At 33.5% G+C, this 9,803-nt stretch overlaps 2 long non-coding RNA genes across 2 annotated transcripts; one reads left to right on the plus strand and one right to left on the minus strand.

The window, feature by feature from the left end:
* Positions 1-968: 968 nt before the first annotated feature.
* LOC310940721 lies at positions 969-1,544 on the minus strand. The gene is made up of 3 exons (XR_014593075.1): positions 1,481-1,544; positions 1,187-1,289; positions 969-1,104 (listed from the first exon to the last, which is right to left on the minus strand). It is a non-coding gene; the product is annotated as an uncharacterized lncRNA (long non-coding RNA).
* A 4,696-nt stretch (positions 1,545-6,240) lies between these two features.
* On the plus strand, positions 6,241-6,798 carry LOC310940769. The gene is made up of 3 exons (XR_014593079.1): positions 6,241-6,304; positions 6,478-6,580; positions 6,663-6,798. It is a non-coding gene; the product is annotated as an uncharacterized lncRNA (long non-coding RNA).
* Positions 6,799-9,803: the final 3,005 nt, after the last annotated feature.

Genomic DNA, 9,803 nt, shown 5'->3' on the forward strand with positions numbered 1-9,803 from the left:
ATTAATTAATTTATTTACTTATTTATTTATCTGTATTAACATCATCTGTGACATCATCATGTGACATCATCATGTGACATCTGTGACATCATCATGTGATATCATCTGTGACATCATCATGTGACATCATCATGTGACATCATCTGTGACATCATGTGACATCATCATGTGACATCATCATGTGACTCTCTCTACCACCTGACCAGAAATACTGAATCTCTTCCCTGATTAAAATCTAAATTCACTTGTTCATCCAACAACACATTATTAATTAATTTGTTGATTGATTTAATTATATATTCATGTACCTATTTATCGATCAATAAATAAATAAATAAATAAATTAATTAATTAATTAATTATATGAATCTATTATTAATTTATTGATTGGTTTATTGATTGATGTATCTTTTTATTTATTAGTTAATTTACCTATTCATCAATTAATTAATTAATGATTCAATGATTCAATGATTCAATTATTTAATTAATTAATTAATTAATTAAATCATTAAATAATTAATTAATTAATTATTTAATTAATTATTTAATGATTCAATTATTCAATTATTCAATTATTCAATTATTTGATTAATTAATTATTTGATTAATTATTTATTTATTGGTTGATTGATTGATTGATTGATTAATTAATTAATTAATTAATTAATTAATTGATTTTCTCATGTTTTGCTGATGTCCTGATATACACTGACCTTTGACAGGAGCCTCTAAATAAAATGTATTATCTACTATAAACATAGTTTGGAATTATAAACTACTGTGTTACAACATGTGTGTGTACACACACATGTTGTAACACAGTATACTCACAGTATATATATACAGTATGTATTGTGAGTATGGGCTGCAGTCAGAATAATGTGCAGATGTCAACATTAAAGACAAACAAAGAAGCAGGAGATGTTAAGGGAATAATGTTTTTATTATTCCATCTGAACTGAAATCAGCAGAAGAATTCATTTGAATATTTCGAGGTCAGTAGAATTCAGGGACAAATTTTCCACGACGTCGTCTTCTGTCCGTCCAATCGTCTGAGTCCAGCTCTGTCTGAGTTAGCATGACGAGCGCTAACGGCAACAGCTGCACAGAAACAAAGAGAAAATAAATCAATCAATAAATCAATAAATACATGAACAGAATATTGAGAAAAATCACAACTTACATTCTGCCGGCGGGACAAGGACCAACAGCTCGAGTTCCACCATAACACGATCTCTGACATGATCCACCATACATTACACAGAATGACGCCTCACTGTCTGCCACTGAGGTGACAACACACACACACACACACACACACACACACACATACACAGTGAGGACAGTAAAGACAGTGAGGACAGTAAAGACAGTGAGGACAGTAAAGACAGTGAGGACAGTAAAGACAGTGAGGACAGTAAAGACAGTGAGGACAGTATCATGTCAAAGATGATCAGTCATATATGTGTAAACTTACCGTAGAGCAGCAGCAGAACAGTCAGAGTCAGAATAATCACCTGATAGAGAGACATGGTTGTTTCTCACAATGATGATGAAACACAAGAGTTTGTCCTTTTTTATCTGTCCATCATCAGCCTGAGGTATCAACATGTGACTGCTGATCATCATCAATTCATCATGAATTCATGATTTATTCATCAAGTCGAGCTGAATGTCTGTTTGAATATGAAAATTCAAATATTCTTTTATTTAAACGTTTATTTGTTTTTCTCTCATCGTCTGCACCATCTTACAAGAGGACACAAGAGTCTCTGTAACATCTGTGAAATATACTTAAAGTTCTGAAATCTACTTAAAGTTCTGAAATATACTTAAAGTTCTGAAATATACTTAAAGTTCTGAAATATACTTAAAGTTCTGAAATATACTTTAAGTTTTGGAATATACTTAAAGTTCTGAAATATACTTAAAGTTCTGAAATATACTTAAAGTTCTGAAATATACTTAAAGTTTTGAAATATACTTAAAGTTCTGAAATATACTTAAAGTTTTGAAATATACTTAAAGTTCTGAAATATACTTAAAGTTTTGAAATATAAAAGTTCTGAAATATACTTAAAGTTCTGAAATATACTTAAAGTTCTGAAATATACTTAAAGTTCTGAAATATACTTAAAGTTCTGAAATATACTTAAAGTTCTGAAATATACTTAAAGTTCTGAAATATACTTAAAGTTTTGAAATATACTTAAAGTTTTGAAATATACTTAAAGTTCTGAAATATACTTAAAGTTTTGAAATCTACTTAAAGTTTTGAAATATACTTAAAGTTCTGAAATATACTTAAAGTTCAGAAATATACTTAAAGTTCAGAAATATACTTAAAGTTCTGAAATATACTTAAAGTTCTGAAATATACTTAAAGTTCAGAAATATACTTAAAGTTCTGAAATATACTTAAAGTTCTGAAATATACTTAAAGTTCAGAAATATACTTAAAGTTCTGAAATATACTTAAATATACTATACTTACACTTATAGAGACATTTGTTAGAGACACTTGTTGGAGACACTTGTTGGAGACACTTGTTGGAGACACTTGTTGGAGACACTTGTTAGAGACACTTGTTGGAGACACTTGTTAGAGACACTTGTTGGAGACACTTGTTAGAGACACTTGTTAGAGACACTTGTTGGAGACACTTGTTGGAGACACTTGTTGGAGACACTTGTTAGAGACACTTGTTAGAGACACTTGTTGGAGACACTTGTTAGAGACACTTGTTGGAGACACTTGTTAGAGACACCTGTTGGAGACACTTGTTAGAGACACTTGTTGGAGACACTTGTTAGAGACACTTGTTGGAGACACTTGTTAGAGACACTTGTTGGAGACACTTGTTGGAGACACCTGTTGGAGACACTTGTTAGAGACACTTATAGAGACACTTGTTAGAGACACTTGTTGGAGACACTTGTTGGAGACACTTGTTGGAGACACTTGTTAGAGACACTTATAGAGACACTTGTTAGAGACACTTGTTAGAGACACTTGTTGGAGACACTTGTTAGAGACACTTGTTGGAGACACTTGTTAGAGACACTTGTTGGAGACACTTGTTAGAGACACTTATAGAGACACTTGTTGGAGACACTTGTTAGAGACACTTGTTAGAGACACTTGTTAGAGACACTTGTTAGAGACACTTGTTGGAGACACTTGTTGGAGACACTTGTTAGAGACACTTGTTGGAGACACTTGTTGGAGACACTTGTTGGAGACACTTATAGAGACACTTGTTAGAGACACTTGTTGGAGACACTTGTTGGAGACACTTGTTGGAGACACTTGTTGGAGACACTTGTTAGAGACACTTGTTAGAGACACTTATAGAGACACTTGTTAGAGACACTTGTTAGAGACACTTGTTAGAGACACTTGTTGGAGACACTTGTTGGAAACACTTGTTAGAGACACTTGTTAGAGACACTTGTTAGAGACACTTGTTAGAGACACTTGTTGGAGACACTTGTTAGAGACACTTGTTGGAGACACTTGTTAGAGACACTTTCTCACAATCGTGAGAAAAAGCCAGAGAATTTGAATGTTGAACTTCTCAGAATCATAAATGACTTTGTAAACACGGATCTTTAACCACAGACTGACGCTGAATATGAAAATGTCCTTTTATTTGTTTTTCTCTCACATGTTTTGTCTCCACCGTCTCACAAGAGGACACAAATATAAAATGTCCTCTTCTTTAGTTTTTACTTTGACAACTTTTGTCAACTTCCATGTTTTAGTTTGTTCTTCACAAAGAAAGAAATGTTTGATGTTTTTGTCACAAGATCATAAACATGTGACTGTCTTTGGAATTTAAGGAGATTTTAGAAACTGAGTATATTTTGGAATTATAAGTAGATTATAGAATTTTAGGTAGATTTTGAAATCATAAGTATATTTCAGAACTTTAAGTATATTTCAAAACTTTAAGTATATTTCAGAACTTTAAGTATATTTCAAAACTTTAAGTATATTTCAGAACTTTAAGTAGATTTCAGAACTTTAAGTATATTTCAAAACTTTAAGTATATTTCAGAACTTTAAGTATATTTCAGAACTTTAAGTATATTTCAGAACTTTAAGTATATTTCAAAACTTTAAGTATATTTCAGAACTTTAAGTAGATTTCAGAACTTTAAGTATATTTCAAAACTTTAAGTATATTTCAGAACTTTAAGTAGATTTCAGAACTTTAAGTATATTTCAGAACTTTAAGTATATTTCAAAACTTTAAGTATATTTCAGAACTTTAAGTATATTTCAAAACTTTAAGTATATTTCAGAACTTTAAGTATATTTCAAAACTTTAAGTATATTTCAGAACTTTAAGTAGATTTCAGAACTTTAAGTATATTTCAGAACTTTAAGTATATTTCAAAACTTTAAGTATATTTCAGAACTTTAAGTATATTTCAAAACTTTAAGTATATTTCAGAACTTTAAGTAGATTTCAGAACTTTAAGTATATTTCAAAACTTTAAGTATATTTCAGAACTTTAAGTATATTTCAGAACTTTAAGTATATTTCAGAACTTTAAGTATATTTCTGAACTTTAAGTATATTTCAGAACTTTAAGTAGATTTCAGAACTTTTAGTATATTTCAGAACTTTAAGTATATTTCAGAACTTTAAGTAGATTTCAGAACTTTAAGTAGATTTCAGAACTTTAAGTATATTTCAGAACTTTAAGTAGATTTCAGAACTTTAAGTATATTTCAGAACTTTAAGTATATTTCAGAACTTTAAGTATATTTCAGAACTTTAAGTATATTTCAGAACTTTAAGTATATTTCAAAACTTTAAGTATATTTCAGAACTTTAAGTAGATTTCAGAACTTTAAGTATATTTCAAAACTTTTAGTATATTTCAGAACTTTAAGTAGATTTCAGAACTTTAAGTATATTTCAGAACTTTAAGTATATTTCAAAACTTTAAGTATATTTCAGAACTTTAAGTATATTTCAAAACTTTAAGTATATTTCAGAACTTTAAGTATATTTCAAAACTTTAAGTATATTTCAGAACTTTAAGTAGATTTCAGAACTTTAAGTATATTTCAGAACTTTAAGTATATTTCAAAACTTTAAGTATATTTCAGAACTTTAAGTATATTTCAAAACTTTAAGTATATTTCAGAACTTTAAGTATATTTCAAAACTTTAAGTTTATTTCAGAACTTTAAGTATATTTCTGAACTTTAAGTATATTTCTGAACTTTAAGTATATTTCAGAACTTTAAGTATATTTCTGAACTTTAAGTATATTTCAGAACTTTAAGTATATTTCAGAACTTTTATATTTCAAAACTTTAAGTAGATTTCAAAACTTTAAGTATATTTCAGAACTTTAAGTATATTTCAAAACTTTAAGTATATTTCAAAACTTTAAGTATATTTCAGAACTTTAAGTAGATTTCAGAACTTTAAGTATATTTCAAAACTTTAAGTATATTTCAGAACTTTAAGTATATTTCAGAACTTTAAGTAGATTTCAGAACTTTAAGTATATTTCAAAACTTTAAGTATATTTCAGAACTTTAAGTAGATTTCAGAACTTTAAGTATATTTCAAAACTTTAAGTATATTTCAGAACTTTTATATTTCAAAACTTTAAGTAGATTTCAAAACTTTAAGTATATTTCAGAACTTTAAGTATATTTCAAAACTTTAAGTATATTTCAAAACTTTAAGTATATTTCAGAACTTTAAGTAGATTTCAGAACTTTAAGTATATTTCAAAACTTTAAGTATATTTCAGAACTTTAAGTATATTTCAGAACTTTAAGTATATTTCAGAACTTTAAGTATATTTCAAAACTTTAAGTATATTTCAGAACTTTAAGTAGATTTCAGAACTTTTAGTATATTTCAGAACTTTAAGTATATTTCAGAACTTTAAGTAGATTTCAGAACTTTAAGTATATTTCAGAACTTTAAGTATATTTCAGAACTTTAAGTATATTTCACAGATGTTACAGAGACTCTTGTGTCCTCTTGTAAGATGGTGCAGACGATGAGAGAAAAACAAATAAACGTTTAAATAAAAGAATATTGTAATTTTCATATTCAAACAGACATTCAGCTCATGACTTGATGAATAAATCATGAATTCATGATGAATTGATGATGATCAGCAGTCACATGTTGATACCTCAGGCTGATGATGGACAGATAAAAAAGGACAAACTCTTGTGTTTCATCATCATTGTGAGAAACAACCATGTCTCTCTATCAGGTGATTATTCTGACTCTGACTGTTCTGCTGCTGCTCTACGGTAAGTTTACACATATATGACTGATCATCTTTGACATGATACTGTCCTCACTGTCTTTACTGTCCTCACTGTCTTTACTGTCCTCACTGTCTTTACTGTCCTCACTGTCTTTACTGTCCTCACTGTGTATGTGTGTGTGTGTGTGTGTGTGTGTGTGTGTGTTGTCACCTCAGTGGCAGACAGTGAGGCGTCATTCTGTGTAATGTATGGTGGATCATGTCAGAGATCGTGTTATGGTGGAACTCGAGCTGTTGGTCCTTGTCCCGCCGGCAGAATGTAAGTTGTGATTTTTCTCAATATTCTGTTCATGTATTTATTGATTTATTGATTGATTTATTTTCTCTTTGTTTCTGTGCAGCTGTTGCCGTTAGCGCTCGTCATGCTAACTCAGACAGAGCTGGACTCAGACGATTGGACGGACAGAAGACGACGTCGTGGAAAATTTGTCCCTGAATTCTACTGACCTCGAAATATTCAAATGAATTCTTCTGCTGATTTCAGTTCAGATGGAATAATAAAAACATTATTCCCTTAACATCTCCTGCTTCTTTGTTTGTCTTTAATGTTGACATCTGCACATTATTCTGACTGCAGCCCATACTCACAATACATACATTTATAAACTAAAGAAGAGGACACAAATATAAAATGTCCTTTTATTTGTTTTTCTCTCACATGTTTTGTCTCCACCGTCTCACAAGAGGACACAAATATAAAATGTCCTCTTCTTTAGTTTTTACTTTGACAACTTTTGTCAACTTCCATGTTTTAGTTTGTTCTTCACAAAGAAAGAAATGTTTGATGTTTTTGTCACAAGATCATAAACATGTGACTGTCTTTGGAATTTAAGGAGATTTTAGAACTTTAAGTAGATTTTGGAACTTTAAGTAGATTCTAGAATTTTAAGTAGATTTCGTAATCATAAGTAGATTTTTCGAACTTTAAGTAGATTTCGGAATTATAAGGAGATTTCCAGTTTGTCTGTTTTCAAAATAATAATAATTCATATAATGTTATATTATCCAATATTAATCATATTATATATGTCATAGTACATGTTGAGGTCTCGGCTGTCTCCGGCTCCCGCTCGTGTCTTTCCGGTATTCATAAGGAAGGAAAACCCGATCGGCGCGCGCCCCCGCGGGCATCGGCATCAGCAGCGGTGGTGTCACGCGCATCAGAGAGAGAGAGAGAGAGAGAGAGAGAGAGAGAGAGAGCGCGCGAGAGCATCGTTCTCCGCAGAGCTCGAGACGCTTCCGAGCCGAACCCGGGATCTGACGAACATGAGCTGCTCGATGTTCGGCTGATGTCGGAACAACCGTCGACATGAAGCTGCTGCTGCTCGTGCTGCTGACGCTGCTGTGGCGCGAGGCGCGGGGCGGTTCACCGAGCGTCCAGATCGGTAAGACCGGACATCCTGTCCCCGTGTGTCCCCGTGTGTCCATCAGTGTCCTCACTCTTCATCTTTTCTCCTCTGTGTCTTCAGCATCATCATCATCATCATCATCAGCATCAGCATCAGCATCAGTGTGGGCCTCCGTCATCTGAGGAGATGAAGATGAGGAGGATGAGGAGGAGGAGAGCGGCCTCCTCCTCATCCTCCTCATCCTCCTCCTCATCTTCATCTTCATCATCTTCATCATCTTCATCATCACAACGCGAACAGAGGAGAGAGAAAAAAACCCAACCACTCTCACATCTGTTCCTCCACTGCATATGTTCACCTGTGCACGCGCACAACGCACGCGCACGCCTTCTTTTTTAAAACTGTCAACTGGTCCTTCATCATCATCATCACCATCACCATCATCATCATCATCATCATCATCCTCCTCCTCCTCCATGATGATGGAGATGCAGCTCAATGTGGTCAGAACCTGCAAATACAGCTGATACGTGTGTGTGTGTGTGTGTGTGTGTGTGTGTGTGTGTGTGTGTGTGTGTGGTGCCCCCTACAGGACTGGACTCACGTTTAAAAATACGAGGCTAGCTGTCGTTAGCGCCGGCAGACGCTAACAACCGTTACAACCGGCGTGTTTTAGGCGGGTAAAAAAAAAACAAAAAAACAAAACAAAACAAAAAAAATGCTACGTTCTATTTACATTTATTTCCGAACTCGGAAGTCGGAGCTGGGAGCTGTGACGTCGCCTCCGATTTCAAGGTGTTGTTTTCCGTTAAGAGATGTCGCAAAAAAACAAAAAAAACATGGACGCCAGGCGAGCAAGTGTTAGAGTGGGCGGATCCGACATTTGGTCGCCATCGGAGGTTAGCATCAGCGCCAGAGAGTCTGTCGCGGCGGCTAACTGTGTCGCGGCAGCTGCTAATGTTGACGTGTTGTCGCTGCGTCTGCGATTGTTGGACGAACTTTGTCTGCGTTTATGCTGTTTTTACGGAAAGAAGACGCAATCTTCTGGTTCATTCAATAGCCACCAGGGGGCGACTGTGCTGGTCGCAAAAAGAATGGTTAAATCACGAGGATTCAGGTTGGCTAACTGCTTGTGTGCTAGCGTATGATCTTTCCAACGGCTAATTTTTGCGACTTTTGTCGGTAGTTTTGTTGCATGTTTAGCGACAGTAGTTAGCGTAGTTTTTTTTGTTGTGAATTCGGATAATAGATGTATTTAGTGCCTTTTTCATTAGCATTAGCAGACATCGGAGGACGTTTTACATGTTGTACTCTAGAGAGACCTCTTGTGGACATTTGCGGGATTGAACACGGTGCTTGTCTGACTCGCTGTTTTCGTAGAATGTGTTTGCAGGGTTAGCATTCGGACTGTGCATTTTAGTTGTTTATATTTCTTCAGAATATCGCGATGTAAGCGTTTAAAAAACATATTTTATGTTTTCAATTTAAAGATCTAGCATTGGAGTATCTAATTCAGCGCAGTGTGAATGAATGAATGAATGAATTAATTAATTAATGATGCTGTCAGGGCCTTGTAAGAGAAGCCCGTCATTAGCGGTTAGCTGGATTAGCTGGAGCGATGCTAACGGACAAGAGTCCACACTTTGAGCTTCAAAGACTCATCAGTGTCTGTAAACGAGCTCACGTTAGCCTCTCCTCATGCGTGGCAGCTAGTTAGCAAGCGTTAGCTTGACACGATGCGCGCTAACGCACGGATGCTAACTTTCAGCAGCGATAAACTCATAAAGCGCTGGAAACGTCAACAAAGTAGCTTAACTGCAGGTTTGAAAAGTGAGCAGAAATGAAAAAAATGTGGTTTTAAAATGAAGTCATTATGAGTTTAAGAGTTAAATACGGTAAGTAAATCAAATGTGGTTTTAAATGTGGGTAAATATGGAAATATGGTATAATAATAATAATTAAAGTGATGCAAACATGATGCAAATGTGGTTTAAATGTGGTTTTAATATTGAGTATGTTTAAATTACAAACTAATTGAACAAAATGTGGTTTTTAATTCGGTAATTATACGTTTAAATAAAACTGATGGATTTTACTTGATATATTTGTACACAGAGCAGATGCTGCAGGTAA

The sequence above is a fragment of the Microchirus variegatus genome, assembly GCF_963457635.1.
Source record: "Microchirus variegatus genome assembly, chromosome: 19".
NCBI lineage: Eukaryota > Metazoa > Chordata > Actinopteri > Pleuronectiformes > Soleidae > Microchirus > Microchirus variegatus.